Raw genomic sequence first — 17,518 nt, forward strand, 5'->3', positions numbered from 1 at the left:
CGAACGCCAGCCACACCACCACAAAACGCCAGCCATGCCACCATGACGCCAACCACACCACCACCGCATTTCCACCTCAGCACGGTTGCGAGAAGCCTGGCATTCATCGGGGGAGAACGGACGACGGCCTCACCCTCCCCCCAACGACAAACACGTGCGGAAAAGACGAAAGCTATGAAGACATAAAGGAAAACGCCCTGCTTCTGGAAGCTTCGCGCGCGTGCTAGAAGGGAGGGGCGAGGGCCATAGAGATTAAAGCGAGCGCTGAACGCAGCGAAGTGTGTGTCGTCGAGGAGAACAGAGTGGAGGTCGTCGAGAAGCGAGTGGAGTTGTGGGCAGCCGCGCTGGAGTCTGGGGTCCCTGCAGTCTGTGAGGAGCTGGAGAGGGTCCAAGAGGAACACCCGAGCAAGTCACCACGAGGGTGGTGGTAACCTGTGGCGGCATCTTGGAGTTCCTTCGGTCAACCAAGCCCCTTGGACATAAAGACCCTAAGGGGTCCAGTCTGACCTCCTTGTCTTTAAGGGGGTCTTTTTCTTGCTTTTATTTGTGTGGAAGTTGTGGCGCCGTGTCCCGTTAAGTAGAGAAACTGTTAAGTGACTGTACATGATTGATTATAGACAGTTGTAGCGCTTCGCCTTGCTCGCATCTTGGTCTCGTCCTGCATTCATCACAAATCAACTGCATGCGTGTTTCACCAATTCATTGCATGAATGCTTGTATACGTGCCTGCATGAATACCTGACTGCAGACGTGTGTAATAAATGTGCTTGTTTGAATGTTGACCTGTTCGTCTCGTCATTTTCCCTCCATTGAACTGCCGTATTGCATTTCGGAATAATAGCGGGGTTTTGATAGCCGATAAAAGAATCGGGTCCAGCGAGGTCTCGCGATAATACCCTGCTCGGTTATCCCAGAACCGAACGAACCGCTTAAGCGGTTCGTGTCCGAGCAGACCTCGCTGAGGTACAGTCTCTCGGTAGGCTGCCCGCATGAATAATTAGGTATTTCGGCGATTGACCCTGTCGCGCACGGGTAGAATATTGACTCGGCCGTGGTGTGCGCTTGGAGCACACCCGTGACTGGTTTTCGGCGTTGTTCCGGAAAGTCGCGACTGAATTGTTCGTCCGGTGGGCGTACGGCCGTGATTCAGCTAAAAGCGGCTGTCCGCACGCCGGCGGGCGCAGAATTCGTAACAATATTAAATTCCATCTCCTTTATTGCTCTTTCATCACTTTTCTTTATTCTGTTGTAACATTTGTGACATTCATCGAAGGATCCATAATAAACCTTCACTTCACATAATGCTTACCTTTGTCACTAATATAGTCTTTTGAAACGTGCATGGAAAAGAACAGTAACCCCATTTGTGTTTGAGTTGATGTGTCTGCCACCCCGTATGTGTATGTACTTTGTGAACATGCGTGCATTGGCTTATTATAATGGTTATGAAGTGGGCTGCCACTTGTCCCATAGATCTGGTTCCTTTCTGCCCCAACATTTAATATCATTTTATTTGGATGGTAAGCATCATGAAGGGAAGGGAAGGATGATAAAACGCACCCAAACAGCAACATTTTCTTTTTAACTGCCATGTTCTGTATAAAACTGGGCGGGAGCATTTAAAACCCATGCATGCATGCTGGCACATGCAGCGAACTTTGCACCACTATGGTCAGCTCACTCCGAATCTGATTCATACATGCTACATTCTGCGGAAGCCATTTTAAATTAAAAACTAAACCGTTGGTCCTCAAGTCCACTTAGCGGGGGAAGAGATAGAGGTGGAGGGAGGGGTTCTGGCAGATGTAATGTCCAGCTGAGACGGCACGCACGTTGATCAATCACCCTGCCTGTGAATAAACGTAACGATGGTTTATCGGTAGCTTGGGATTCGAACCCAGGCAAGACAGCTTAGAGCGAGTGTGCGTACTTCTCGTTTATCCTGCCGTGATGTGGCGAGTCATTGATTTGTGACTGAAAACATTTACTCATCATCTAATCTATTTTACCTTAACTCAGATGTCCCCAAGGAGAACTACACCACAGTATTGCCATGGAAGTTTGTCGAGATCAAAGAGCGCTCCAAGCAAGCACTCAAATGAAATATTTAAAAAAAATTATGTATATATTAACAGTATGTCAAAGTGATGGGTCGTATAATGAAAGGGGAAACGTCAAACTAAAATTGCAAATTTACTGTCCCAAGGGCAAATTTTAGGAAAGATGTTTAAAAGTTGGACTGTCTAGGATCGCCAATCACCAAAGAGTGGTTAATGGGGGCATGTTTAAGAGTGTGTTTATAAGGCCTTGGAGCAAGCATTGAATGGCTTATAGTTGGTAGTTTATCTGGGATGGTGAATATGGATGTGTTAAGAGTTATTGAATTGGCTCAAAAAAATAGGGCAGTTTGTCGATGTGCTTTGAGAATCTTCGAGGATGGATGCAATCCTCTGGAGAAGCATGACGATGTCAAGTTTGTGCCTTTGCGTTTGTCTTCTTCCTCCTGCATAGTTCTCAGAGGTCCTTGGCAGAGGATTTTCGGTGCTCTGGGAAACCGGCCATCATCCTTTTTGAAATATCTTCTCATGGGATTTTTTTCTTATTTGTGCCCATGTAACTTCTATCCTGGATTGTTCCTTGGTGAACCTTTACTTCGATTAAACACATTCGTTGCTCGAATGAAAAATTGCTCCCCCCCCCACCTTTTTCTTTCCCCGACATGTCGTCATTGGAACACAAACTAAAAATTGATGTGTTGATGTGTCATTTAGGGGAATTGGTTGGGTAACCTCTTTTATATGGCACACTGAACAAAATAAATGCTTGAAAGGGCATGCACAACTAATCTGCTGTTTTATCTCCCTTTGTAAATTGATGACCGACGGGTGATTAGATGTCCGAGTACAACGATGTCTTCTTACCATGTAAGGGTTGGACATGTGGTTGCAAGACACTCGCTAAGTGCCTTTCTTAAATTTGGCCCCAAGTGTGAAACTTATGGTTGATCAGACATCAACACAAGCATGGAAGCATGTGACAGTTTTTACCACTACATTGAGCCTGGCATTGGCTGAACGGTTATGGTGGTGACTTGGTGTCCTCGGGTCCTGAGTTTGAGCCCTGTTGGATGCTGAATTAACAGCAGGGGTTCGACTCGGTCTGTCATCCCTCCGAGGTTGGTGAAAAGATCCCAGTATACTGGTAATAAGGGGCACTGCATCAGCAGCATAGCTGAGCCCCTAACCAGCGATGCAGCCCAAACAGCAGCACACGATGGGAACCACTACATTGCATCAATATCAATGGTAGTTCCAATTTGTTTTCCCTCTACTTGGACCAGTCCAACCCCTTTCCCCCACTACCCCCCACTCTAAGTGAAACGGAAGAGTCCACAAGAGAGGATTTATAGTTCTGGTGTGAAAGTGTGACCGGCAGATGATTCTCTTCAGTGAGCAGGATGCTTTATAGGCTCTGGGGGAGAAATCTGATCCATCCAACTGTTGGCCAATTAACCTTCTTCCCATTATGAACAATGGATTTGAATGCCTCATCAACCGGCAGTTTATGACTTTCCTGGAAGACCACAATCTCCTCACTCACGCTCAGTATGGATTCCTTCATTTCCAGTGCACTGGTGATGTTCTATCTCATAACTGAACGTATGAACCAGGCCCTCGACTGGCAACGCGAGGGCAGACTCGTAGCCCTTGACATCTCTAAAGCTTTTGATAAAGTTTGGCAAAATGGTCTCATTCACAAGCTAAAGTCAGATGGTATCTCTGGGCCTTTGCTTGCAATATCCTCAGACTTTCTCACAGATCACCAATTTTTTTTGTGGAATGAGGGTCGCTCTGCTGTTTCAGACGTTTATATGAAAGGGGCACGGAGCCGGTGTTCGTTCAAGTAGGCCATGTTGCACATCTAGGCCCACCCAGGTCGCAGGTGACTCCGGATCTACGTGTACACAGTATTGCAATGTAATAATCATCCACGAGGCGGTGTTACAAGACAGGTTAACACCCGTGACATCTCGCTTTTTAACATTGCTGATATCTTACATTGCAATTTATTCTACTGCCCTTGAGGAGAGAGACGTAAACAGCAATCGCAACAATCAAAGTCTTGGAAAAATGTTATTTCCAGGTCAGCACAAATTCAGCAAACCTAAAATATTCAAATACATTAGTTATTTATTTGTTATTTTTGACTCATGTTCCTCTTTTATACTTTACTCAGCAAAATTATAACATAGTCCTTGCTGTGCTTGACCAGTTGCCAGGAGCTGACCAGTTCAACCATAACAGTCACATTAAACTAATAAATGCCCTTGTTACTTGTAACAGTTCACAAATTTGGTGTTTGGGGGTCTTGACAGTCTTTCACTCCAGGAGAAAACAGGGCCCCTGCGTGAGGGAGGCTCTTTAACCTCGGCCGGTGTTGAGGGTGCGCTGCAGGTCTATGCAGGCTGATGTTCTTACTCGCACCAATTTCTTAGCACCGCAACCCTCGGGCTCAATGGCAGTTTTGTCTCCACATTGAACGTCGGATCTTGCGATGCTTGGGTTGCACCTTTCTTGCACTCACCTATCCAAGGGCTGTCCATAACAGGGAGGTGGTGCGAACTTGGCCATTCTCAGGTTCACATGATTACGGCAATACAGGACACCTTCCACATTCATGAGACAGGAGCACACAGGTTCCTACTTTCCAGCGACCTGTCCGGTCTCCAGGCAGCGGTTTCATGTGGATTTCCTCACCAACATTTAGCTCAGGTACAGTATGTCTCTGGCTGACCTGTCATAAGTGAGTTTGGATGTCTCCTTTTTTTAAAACGCAGTTTCTCCAAGACACCTGGCATGACACAAGGCTTGAGCAGCTTTATTGGCCACAGGTAAGGGCTTCTTCAGCCTTCTTGACATCAAGCGCTGCACTGGGCTGCGATCCATGCCCTCCGTTGGTGTGTTCCTCCACTGGAGTATGGCTTTCTAGCGGTCATTGCGATCACATGCAGCTTTCTTGCACAGGCTCTAACGATTTTGATGGCAGACTCAGCTTTGCTCTTGGCTTTTGGAGTCGTGGAGAGGATACGAGATGAGATGAGATGCTCAAATTCCCATTTGATGGCAAAGTATCTGAATTGTTCTCCTGCAAATTGAGGCCCATTGTCAGAGATCACAGAGAGGTCTGATTGGCTGTGATGTGCAAACTGTGCCTGCCATTGCCAGATTGTTGTCTCAGCAGACAGGTCTGGGAGCACATCAAGTTCCCAGAAGTCAGAGTAGTGATCAATCATCAGGAGGAAGTCTTTCCCCATGTACTTGAATAAGTCCATGCTGATGATCTGCCAGGGCCATGGGACAACTTATGTGACGTAATTATGTCCTTCTGCTGGTCATGTGCATAATCACAGCACACTGAACATTTACTGACGTCTTTGATCTCTGCTTGCATGTTTGGCCAGCAAAGCGTTGTTGTGGACAATACTCTTGAACAGAGCCAAAGCACTTTTTCCTTGGCTGTTTGGCATAATCTTGGACAGGTCACCACTCCGACCATTTCTTGGAGCACAGCTGCCAGTCACGTCACTTGGTTAAGAGTGTGGCTTTCGGTGTGAGATTCATCTTGTATTTTCAGCTTATTATGTCGCATGTCCCCCCAGAGTCGAGCTCGCGTTGCTGTAACTCGTAGGAGTCCATTCCTGAATATGAGGGGTAACTTGCGTCGAGCCACTTCTGACACCATGTTTCAGATGCTGACAATAAAGGACAAGCAGCCGGTGTTAGTTCACGTAAGCCATGTTGCGCATCCAAGCCCAACTGAGTCAGAGGTGACTCCAGATCTATGTGCACACAGTATTGTGATGTCTTCGTCGTCCACTAGGCGGTGTTATCAAGCAAGCTAACACCTGTATCATCTTCTGTATTCCTTAACATGAATGCACGTGTCCTCCAGGGCTCTGTGTTGAGGCCTTCTTCGTTTCCGCTTTAGATAAATTACTTGCCCGACAACATTTCATCTCGGCTATTTATTTATGCTGATGATTCAGCACTATACACTACTTAGCCTGGGTCCCTGCCAGCATCACTTTGCATTCAAGCCAGCATAAATCTAAATTAGGACCTCAAGAGAATGTCGATAACTGGGGGAAAGACCGGTTCATCAAGAACAATCAAAAGAAGACCCACCTGCTATCCGTGTCCAGGTCAAGATTCCCCTCTTTTCATAACATGGTTATGGAGCAAACACCATTACAAGAACTCAATGGCATCTGTCTTCTTGGTCTGGGCATCACTTCTTACCTGGATTGGGATAAATACATTTCTGGCATTGCCAAAAGAACCTCCCAGCAACTTGGCTCGTTATATTGGGCTCGCCAATACTTCCCTCCCGAGGCCTCGCTCCACCTGTACAAGACTACCATACGTCCGGCCATGGACTACTGCAGTCACATCACCTGGTAGGCAATGATCTGGCATCATCTCTGGAACTTCTCTCGGTTCGATGCTCTGCGGCCTCTCTGTGTCTCTTCTCACAGCACTAAATGTACGGGGATTTTACGACTTCACCATGGGAGACACATGGATGGAAGTTCATGAAATTTTCTCATACAGCACGTGTTATCACTATGTTATCACTAGCATGCAGGTGTTTGAATCTCTCAATGCATGTTCAACATCCGCAGCCAACTTTGTCGCCAAATGGAGGGAAGCTGTTTCTTCGCAAGTCTCGTTGGAGGGAAAACGACAAAGTATGTTTGCTTCCAAAGTACGGCACAGGCCTGGGGAATGTGACACAAGACGCTTTCCACACCAAGACCTTTCTGTCTGGCAGATGCAGTTTCAATATTTGCTAATCCCCCTCCAGACTACATAGTCACAGGGATTTGTCTACCTTTTGCCTTGTTAACCTGTCTGCAACTGGTAATAAACTCCTTGTTTTTAAGATAGCGTTTAGATCTTGGCAATACTATCCATCATGGAGTTAGGGTTAGGGTTAGGGTTAACATTAACATTAACATTAACCTGTTATAGATCAAAGTATGTCGGTGGAGTAGCAATATTGCTTCTCACTGACAGTAACCTCGCTGTTATTAATGTAACGCTTGTCGTGATTTTCATCGTTTCAGAAAAGCAGCCATCTATTTCTTCCGTACCTTAACACAGTTGAATTTTTCCCACGGATGCTGCCATACAACCTCTTCCCCTCCTTTACTTGGACTTCTGTCTCGTCCGAAAGGTCTTTCCCTTAATTGCCTCCGTCCTCCCCTGATGCCTCACCCAACCCTTATCCTCTTGTCTGCAGCCAGTCATCTTTCATACTTTTCATTTGTCCCATTTCTAAACAAAGCACTTCGCCATTCCTAAACAGCTTGTGGTTCACTGGTATCTCGAGGTAGTGTCATACATCTATGACGTACTATTGGACATTGAAATCCCCCCCCCCCTCCTCTCCCTGACTCTGGCTTGGTGTTAAGGTGAAATAAACTACATCATGTTCTCTGTAGGCCTGGTGTTGGTTTAGTGGTTAAGATACTTGGCTTAAGATCCTAGGATCTTGAGTTTGAGCCCCTGTTGGGCTGTTGAAATAACATCAGGTAGGGATTAATCAGCCTGTCTTCCTTAAGAGGTTGGTGAAATGAGTATCAGTGTGCTGGTAACAGGGCCACAGCATCAGTGGCACAGCTGTGCCCTGAGAGAATGATGCTACCAAGCAGCCACATAATTCATATGGATAAAGAAAAAAAATGTGCTCCATATTTGTGAGGAGTCTCGGTTGTCCAGCTGAATAATACTGGAATCCTCCAAATACCTTTCACCGATCCCAAACCTGACAAGAGTCAAATTTTATTGAAACAAATCTGAGCAGCAGTTGCTCAATAAAATTGCATTGGTGGTGAAAACTCAGGGGGGGCACAAGGGGGCACATTGCTGCCCTCCCCCACCCCAGCAGCATTTTGGGCAAAAAAAGGATGGGTTTTTTTGTATACATAGTCGAGTCTCATGGAAGAGCTAGTACTAATATACTGAATGGATCAGGATGCAACAGAACAAAAGGAACAGCAGAGAGAGGGGGGAAACATGAACAGCAGAGTTGAAGGCCAATATAGAGGGAGACTTGGACAAACCATGGGAGTGGGAAGGAATGAGAGGCAGGAGAGGATGCATAGGGTGGACAAGATGGATACAGAAGGAAACTCTCAGGAGGGAAAATTGGAAATTTGGAATGATGAGGGATTGGAGTGGGTTACCAAAGGTAGAAAAAAATCATGGGTTTGGATTGAGGATGATCTGAGATGGTGGTGAGCAACTGTCTTGAAGACCTGGAGGGAAGAATGAGATTGAAGATAATGTGGAAGTTCATTCCACAGGCGAGAAAAAAACATGAGGAACAAATGAGTGGAGGTGAGGGTACAAGACCAGAAAGGAGGTGGTAGAACACAGAGAGATCACTGAACTGTCTGTGATGGCGAAGTGATAGACCCATAGACTTGGCTTCATCGCTGGAGATTCCAACAATCTTGAAGGCCTTGGCTTCCATGGCGTCAAGCTGTGCAAGATGTGAGGCAGGGAGACCAGTCCAGAGGGGAGAGCAGTACTCCATCAAGCTGCGAATGAAAGCCTTGCAAGTAGATAGGAGTTCAGGTGTGCCAATAAAGGACATTGTACGACGGAGGATGCCCAGTTGACGGCTGGCTTCAAGGCCAATTTTGAAACGTGGTTTGCCTGAAAAAGATAATGGTTGAAAGTAATGGGAAGGGATTGACACCTTTGAGTTGAAAAGGTGAGAGTGAGGACGGGGTTTTTTATTTTTATTTTTACCAATTTTTTTACCAATTTTTTACCAATTTTTTTGGTTTTACCAATTTTTTCAGCTACAGATACAGATACAGCTGAGTGATCATTCAGCAGGGTCGAACTGATCATGAATCATCTTCACTCCACAATGCCTGGAGAACAGCTACCTGGGCTGGCGTGGCTCAGTATAGAAAATGATTTTGCATCATCCTGATGCCAATGTCTGGATATGCCACTGCGTGAGCAACATCTCCACGTCTCTTTCCTCTCTCTCGGGCAGTCTCGCAGGCCCTCCCTCAGCAGCTCCATCGCTTCTCTCCAGAAGTTGTCCAGTACTCCCAACAGAGCGTCCATGGTGCTTCCCTGTGAGAGGATGAACTGAGCCGTTAATTGCACAATAAGTGAAATTTTCCCGGGTGGCCATTCCGCAGAACATGACTCAGTTTTAATGGAATGCCACTTCATCAGGAGGTGCCGTTGACCGCAAGGGGAGGCGCATGCAATGTTCTGAAGGCAGTCCATGATTGTGTGAATCAATGCAGGCTATACTGTACATAAGTCATTGGTGCCAAAATTCTTGGAATTCTAGTAATTTACATTGAAGACCATCGGAAACTGCTGCCATAAGGGTCTCCAATTGTGGTTCCTTCTTTTTTTGGGAGAGGAAATTTCATTGTTTGTGGAATCTATGCTGTGTCTGCAAAACGTGTCACTGGATTTAAACAAAAACAAGTACGAGGCCTTTATCAAGGTCTCCTTTTAATAGGACTAGCATTTAACCCATCGCTTCGCTGACGGTAGTTGAACCACATAACTTATATATGTTAGAGTCGTTATTTAATATACTGGTGCTTATGCGGATATGATGTCATGGAGCAGTCTATTATCTATTTATAAGATCTAATTGTGATTGGGGAAGGTTACATTTGCTGTTAAGTTTCTGGATTCTGGATTTAAGGGAGCAGCAGCAGCAGCAGCAACAGCGGCAACAACAACACTATCACCAAAAACCACCACCAGTGGAAGAAGAACAACAATTTTGGTACAGGAGAAAGAGAGGGAGAAGGATAATGTAGAGCAAGAAGGCATTTGGATTTCTCTTGAGCTGCCACACTCTGTTTCTGGTTGTGTATCTCATTTAAATCCGACATCCATAGTGAAGGAGAAATCGAGGGTCTCCTGTATGCAAACCGGTGAAGATTTTAATGACCCATTGATTCCTTTGCCATGATGGCTCAACTTTAACCTGCTGTGCACTGGTCCGGGGAGGAGATTCAGCCTATCTTCTTATTTCCACCCTTTGAGGTATTCCTCTCTGCTGAAATCTCTCAACTATTCTTTGGACCCATCTGCCTGACATTGCACCTCTCCTGTTGTCTTGATGATGATAAAATTGCAGCTCCTTCTATTAACTTGTTGGCGCCATTTTGGTGATTTACATGCCATTTTGAGAAGGCAATCGGTGTGTTGACCGGTGATAACTTTTAGGAAATTATTGTCTGTCAAACCTCTCCTGTCTTTCAACCAAATCGTCCTTTTCAGCTTGGAGTTCCCGTCTTCATTATCTGTAGTACAGCAGTGGTAACTGCTGAATTGGGTTCTCCTCTGTGTTTCGATAATTTGGAGATTCACTTTCTGAGGACGTATTGAACGTGATGGCCTCTGTTGGCTTCACCATTTGTGCACACCCTCTGGACTTTGACCTTTCCAACAGGGCTCACCGCTGACCTTTCACCCATTTATGACCCATTGGGTTTAATGCATGAGCTGCTTGATTAAGCTGAGTTTCCTCATTGAGAGTCGTGAGTTAAAGTATAGCTGAATTCTGAGTTGCTGGATGTAATGTTCATACTTCTTTTACTTGGGATTCTTAGGAAAGTCATTTATTGCTGCATTCAATTAATATTATTGTGCTTATGTTGTGCTTATGGATAATGAAGTATTCCTAACATTACCCTTCTATCTCCTGTCATTTGTTGGTATCACCCTTAAAACACCACGAAGGGCATATCAGTGTCTTTATCTTTTTTTTCTGTCTTGACACCTTTCAGGCTTCCGGTGCACTCGCTGCAGTGTCCTGAGGTCGACTCATAACAGAAGTTGGGGGCTCATCCAGGATCTGAAATCAAATTGCCAATAATAATAAATTGATTAAAAGAAGACCAAGTCAAACCAACAAATGTTTATAATGGTGTTTGATGTAAAGAACTTTGAGTCACCAAATGAGGAACAACTTGGTATGCTAATGAAATTTGAGCTTTTGGTGTCGGTTAAGTATTGCAACTTTGAGGTTCGACCGACTCTAAAGAAAGCTGGAATTCTGTCATCGGTGGTAAATCATTTTGTTGAGGAGAAGCATTTGGATGAATCGATATTCCAATTGTTAACGGATGAAAAGTCTGAAAGTATTAAGTTGCAAAAGTGGAAATAGGACCACATCTACCAAATTATCACGGTCGACCAGTCAAAACTATTGGGACATTATTATATATGTGAGAATTGTTCTCCCCTTCAATGCACACTGCAGCAACTACAGCTAGTGATTATGCTTTGACTCACAAAATGTATCTCCACAAACCGGGGTTTCCAACTAAAAGCAACCTAAGGAGTTCAGATACATCAGTTCAGGGAAACAAACCCTTCTTTAAAGTTCCTCCAGAAAATTGTCATGCCAAGTTTGATTCTTTTAAGCCTGCCGACCAGAAGTTAAATTTTCCTGTTGTTCAGAAACAGACAACTGAATTTTCGTCAAGGCTTTTGCTTTTTGCAAGAAGAGAGGACACCTAATATGTCAGTGTCATATTTTGGAAAGGAGAAACTGTAATAACCGTAGGCAACTCCAACTGCACTTGAGAAAGTTCAAAACCGCCCTTTGTGGGCAAGTGGCTTTTGAAGGGTCACACAAAAAGGATGTGATGCGAGATCTCGACGTTATTAATGAACCTTTCATGACAGAGAGTTTTATATAAACCTTTTATTACAAAGGGGTTTGTGCCAGCTGTAGGCGACACTGCCAGTAAGCAACCTGTTAAAATATTGAGAGACATAGGGGCATCTGAGTCTTTGATGATAGAGGGCACCTTGCCACTATTTGAGAAGATGGCGACAGGTGCCAGTGTACTGTTACAAAGTGTTGGTGGCTTTGTTAAAGCACCTCTTCATGTGGTTCACCTAAAGTGTGAGTTGATATCAGGACCCGTCATGCCCAAACAGATGTCCTGCCTGCAATGTGCACAATTTGCAATAACGTGGAACGCGACGTATGAGAGTGTCTCATAAAACAACAAAATACACCTTAATGTGAGCTGAGACGTTGACAGCATGTTAGTAAATTAGTCAGTGCAACCTCCCAGATGTGAAGCTATCAAACTCCCTGATTGAGTGAAAAGGTGAAATGGAAATTATTTTATGCCAACTTGGATGATTTTTCAGGAAAACCACTGGAAGCTGCCACACCGAAACACCATGAACGCATTCCGATGTATATCAGAGAAAAAGGACCGTGTCCCCTTAAATTGAGAGATCACAAACTTTGCTATAAGGAATATTACAGAATCCTGTTGGATAAACAGAAACCGAGAATTGCACCTGAGAGGTAAAAATATTCATATTTGATGCAACGGTAAGTTTATGTCCAAGATTAAGGATGGGAACGATCTGATATTATATCTATTTAATTTCAGTGCTAACTACGTCGCAGCCTGGACTTCATTTCTCAGTGTGGTCATAGAGGAGCAACTAATCAAGAATCATGAAGTATTCTGGATAGCCAAACTCATCACTTCATTCTTGAAATGTGCTGAAAGAGAAGGAGCTCCACTCACAGACCGGGTGAATGCACCTGTACAGTGAATGGCACTTGGTGTCATTTCTGAAAATGGCCTCAAAAATCATGCACAGTGACGTCCCAGTCATTGCGACTGAATCAAATGATCATTCCGTAGCTTCAGCACCGAAGATTGATGAAACTTTGTATGTCTACCAAGCAGCGCTCATCATAAAGAACGCTCATCATAAATACCATCCCCAATTGAACTGCAAAACCTCCTTGCCTGGAGTGTTGTATTGTCAGATGATCTGATAATGACTAACTTTGTCGAGATAGATGATGACACCGATGGCACATTCACATTAATCTGCCAAGATATTGTTTATTTGGCTTTGAAGGTTCGTCCCCTGATATGATGATAGATTATAAATTTGAGGTATAATGTTGAGGCAATATTAATTTTTTAGATGAGATTCTGTTCTCGGCGGTGTAGTTGTTGTTGTGAAGGTAATGTGAGGATTTTTTTTTCTTCAGATGAGATCCTGTTCTAGGCGGTGTAGTTGTTGTGAAGGTAATGTTGAGGTAATATATTTTTTTCAGATGAGATCCTGTTCTAGGCGGTGTAGTTGTTGTTGTGAAGGTAATGTTGAGGTGTAATGTTGAGGGAATATTAATTTTTTTAGATGAGATCCTGTTCGAGGCGGTGTAGTTGTTGTTGTGAAGGTAATGTGAGGATTTTTTTTTCTTCAGATGAGATCCTGTTCTAGGCGGTGGAGTTGTTGTTGTTGTGAAGGTTATGTTGAGGTAATATTAATTTTTTTAGATGAGATCCTGTTCTAGGCGGTGTAGTTGTTGTTGTGAAGGTAATGTTGAGGTAATATATTTTTTTCAGATGAGATCCTGTTCTCGGCGGTGTAGTTGTTGTGAAGGTAATGTTGAGGTATAATGTTGAGGCAATATTAATTTTTTAGATGAGATTCTGTTCTAGGCGGTGTAGTTGTTGTTGTGAAGGTAAGTTGAGGATTTTTTTTTTTTCAGATGAGATCCTGTTCTCGGCGGTATAGTTGTTGTGAAGGTAATGTTGAGGTAATATGCAGTCGTGTTATCACGGTTATAGAAATGCACAAATAATTAATTTGATCTTTAGTATACCCAATCACACCTTTATGACGAAAAAATTAACAACAAAACTCGAGAGTAAATACTCCAGCAGTTTTAAGTCGACCTAATTTTATAATAAAGATATCTCCTGCATCATCAAAAAATAATTTTTAATCGTGCTTTACATTCTTTGATCGCTGATCCCGAATCCAGGCCGAAGTAACCAGAAATCGCAGCATTAAATGTAAGAAGAATTCTTCGTTCGCTTCTCGGCTTTGCCTATTACATATTGTTGTGGTTAACGAAATTCGCAAACCACCATTCAGGTCCCGTAGGTGAGATATCTCTGTAAGTATATGTGTAGTTAGGCCCAAACCCGTTGTTTAGAGGGAATAAATGTCATTCATTCGGGCTGCGACCCTTTTAGATAGCCGTTTTTCTTTCACTATCTTTATTTTGGACCAACCGCCATTACTACCACCACAACCACCACCAACCGCATCTCGACAACCACAGCCACCTTCTCCAGAACCGCCTTCACAACATCCACCTTCTCCACAACCGCTTTCACACAACAACCACCAACCGCAACGCCGCTTCACAACAACAACAACACCAACAGCCACGACCTTTACTGTCACAACTCGCTCTCGCAACCATCGCATCACCGCCATTCCTGCGCCGCTTGTGGGCACCGATACTGGACTCGTACAGGGCGCGCACCAAGCAGCGGGTGCAAAAACACCAGCCTTTCCGAGAAATCGGATCAAGAATGATTCACACCCACTTCTGTTCCGTCCTATCAGCGAGCATGGGGCGATTTGGCCCCGCCTCCAGGCGCGTCGGAGTATAATCGCTATATGCAGATTCGCGGATCAAGAATGATTCACGCCCACTTTTCCTCTGTCCAATGGGGAGCGTGGCTCCGCCCCCGAGCCGTTCCTGATCCAAAAATCTGCATATGATTTCTCCTGTCGGACTATAAAGCGCCGAGCGCGGAGCGAATCGAGGCAGTTGGGAAGAGTTGAAGAGTCGAGGAGAGAAAAGAGTTGGAGAGTTGTGGCGGCGGCGAAATCAGTCGAGAGAGTGTCTGTCGGGGTCCGGAGAGTCTGGAGAAGCCAAGAAGCTTTGTGGAGGTCGGCGCTCGTGTCAGAGTCGGGGAGCTGCGGAGAGGGGAGGCCGGTAACGCGATAGAGGTCGCAGTGGCGTCGCTCGTCGCGGGACCCAAGCCAGCCATATATCCTCTTTCCCCCGAGCATCAACAACCCCTACCTGTTTCCCCCCGCGCTGAGATAGTGTGAGAAGGGGGCCCCGTTCCCACCCCATTCCAGGCAGTGCCAGCGAGGCCCGCGGAGTCGGGGCGCCGCCGCCATTTTGCGGCTCATCACCAGACGGGTAGGCTCGACGCGGTCTCGGCCCCAGGCCCGTCTGCCCCCTTGTCGATGAGGGTGGCCCCCTTTTCTTTTGCTTTGGAGTATATGTGTTGTCGGTGCCGTCTGTGAAGTAAAACTGTATAAGTGTTGCCGTGTGCTCGGTAGTCGGTAGTAGATCTGCATTGTGTTTCTTTTGTTGCAATTGCTTTTGGTGCATAATTGTTGTTTCTTCTTTTGTTACATTTGCTTTTGGTGCATAATTGTGGTAATTGTATATGTGTGCTTTCCATTTGCCGCGGAATAAATGTGCTTTATGTTGAACTGTTTTTCCCATTTCGCTTCGTCTTTTCTTTAATTGAATCTCCATCTTACTTCACGTAAAGGGTTGGTCGTGGGCTAAAAACGCCCAATAATTAATCGGAACCGTCGAGGTTGACGATAACACCGCTCGGTTATCCCGATAGTGCGGAACGGGTCGCTTAAAGTGGCCCGTGTCCGAAGTCGACCTGCGGCGAGGTGCGATCGCCCGGTCTACCCTCCGTGTGGGTACTTAGGTAGGTCGAATTTGGCGAACAACCCTATCCCACACGGGGGGCCGATTGGCACGATCGTGGTGAGTCCGAAAGGCCCACCCGTGACTAGTTCCCGGCGTTAGTCCGAGAGGGTCACGACGGGATTGTCCGTCCGGTGGGCGACGTGCCGCGATTCGAGTTACGTGGCCGCCCGCACGCCGGCGGGCGCGAATCCGCAACAATATTATCCTTTATCAGACGCATCCTCGGCCAGCGTGAGCTCATCTTCAGTCACCTCGCTCTCCCTCGCTGGGGTCTTAATTCGCCATTTTGTTAAGCTTGCTCAACAATGCCTTGAGTTGGAACAGGCCACAATGGTTTATAAACTATTAAGTGCGAAAAAAAAAAGATTTTTTTTTCACTTTCCTCATATCATAGAAAACCTTATCAACGTCGTTATGCATCGCTGCATACTGTATTTTTTTTTTCTTTAGGGGCTAAAGTTTTTAAATTAGGAGCTTGGAACATTTTATGTATTATATGATGTGATTTTCCTCGATGTACTCTCACGGAGTTTGGAGGATCACATCACATGGACTAAATAACTCAAAATCTGGAGTGAAGTCTGAAAATGTGAAGAAATCGGCGATGTTTTTTTTTTTTTTTGCGGGTTTTGTGCCATTACCAATCAGCTTGCTATTGCCTGCCAAGTCAGCCGTTCCTTCTCAATCATTTCAATGGCCACTTGCCAAGCGACCAACACGACTACAGTCGATATCGGTGCAGTTCGTGTCCCAATTGGGATTACAGTCGGCACTTGCTACAGGGAGAGGTATGTGAACAGCACACACACACGGACGTGGTACATATGGGTAGATTTGGGTCTGTAAAGGGACTCTCCGCAGGTGTGTATGCGTGCCTGCATGCTTGTTTATGGGTGCTGTGGTGGCAAAGTTTCATCTCGTATGTTATGATGATAATGGGTGGTGGAGGTTTTAATATTTAACCTCAGAAGAACACAAGCGATTACATTTTCTGTTGTCCTCGCGAATGTTTCGGTTTCTAAAGCAATTGGTTATCGGGTGTGCTTTACAAAGGTTGTTTGGTTTCTCTTTGTGAGTTTCAAAGCAAAATATATTATTTGATAACACCTGATTTCCAAGATGTTTGCTGCATTAACGTGTTTTATAAATGACGGAGACAATTTTTTTTTCCACTCGTCACATAACGATTGGCAGCTGTTTATTAAGATTAATGTTTATCTACATCTCCCTGAAACATCTTTAATGCAACGTTGTTTTTATAATTTCTTTATTGAAATTCCCCCAAACAACGGTGAAAGCTACTCAAGGTTTTTGGGTTTTATACAGTATGCACTGCAGTCGGAAATCACACTGACTCCAATCTGCCGATTCCCGAAAAATTCCTGGCCAAGGACTAATATATATCGTGTGTGTGTGTGTGTGTGTGTGTGTGTGTGTGTGTTGTTCATAAAGCGTAACATTTTCTCTGATAAATCCCTGACCCCCTCCCCTCTCTCTTTTTGTCCCATCCTCGCTCCACCCCCGCCGAATACAGTGCAGCACCCTCCTCCCCTTCTATCTTCTCCCCTCTCCCTCTATCTCTCTGTTTCTGTCTCCAGACGTATCTGGACAGTGGTTACATTCAGATGATGGTTACAGTACCTCCACATGTATCCAGACAGTGGTGATCTCTCCACGTATCCAGATGGTGGTTATATCCGGGTGGTGTTTGTCTCCGGACGTGTCCATGTCTGCCTCCAGATGTGTCTGGGCGGTGTTTATGTCCAGACGGGAGTTTGTCTCCGGACGTGTCTGGGCGGTGTTTGTCCCCGGATAACTTGACTTCGGATGCGTCCAGGCGATGCTTGTCTCCGGATGCTTGTCTCCGGATGCTTGTCTCCGGTGGTGTTTATCTCCAGACGTGCCCTGGTGGTATTTGTTTCTG

At 45.2% G+C, this 17,518-nt stretch overlaps 1 long non-coding RNA gene across 2 annotated transcripts in view; it reads right to left on the bottom strand.

Moving 5' to 3' along the window:
• Positions 1 to 7,828: 7,828 nt before the first annotated feature.
• Positions 7,829 to 17,518, bottom strand: part of LOC147020585 (uncharacterized) — a 15,155-nt gene continuing 5,465 nt past the window's right edge. Inside the window, exons 2-3 of one of the 2 annotated variants that reach the window (XR_015061884.1) lie at positions 8,963 to 9,158; positions 7,829 to 8,723 (exon numbers count right to left, since the gene is read on the bottom strand). This is a non-coding gene — a long non-coding RNA (uncharacterized LOC147020585). Of the gene's footprint in view, positions 9,159 to 17,518 lie in introns of both variants that reach the window. The other variant, XR_015061883.1, reaches the window with a different exon arrangement.

This window comes from Eptatretus burgeri, chromosome 9 (assembly GCF_056783735.1).
Source record: "Eptatretus burgeri isolate ZD-2024b chromosome 9, Ebu_testis_v1, whole genome shotgun sequence".
In the NCBI taxonomy this organism is placed as follows: Eukaryota; Metazoa; Chordata; class Myxini; order Myxiniformes; family Myxinidae; genus Eptatretus; species Eptatretus burgeri.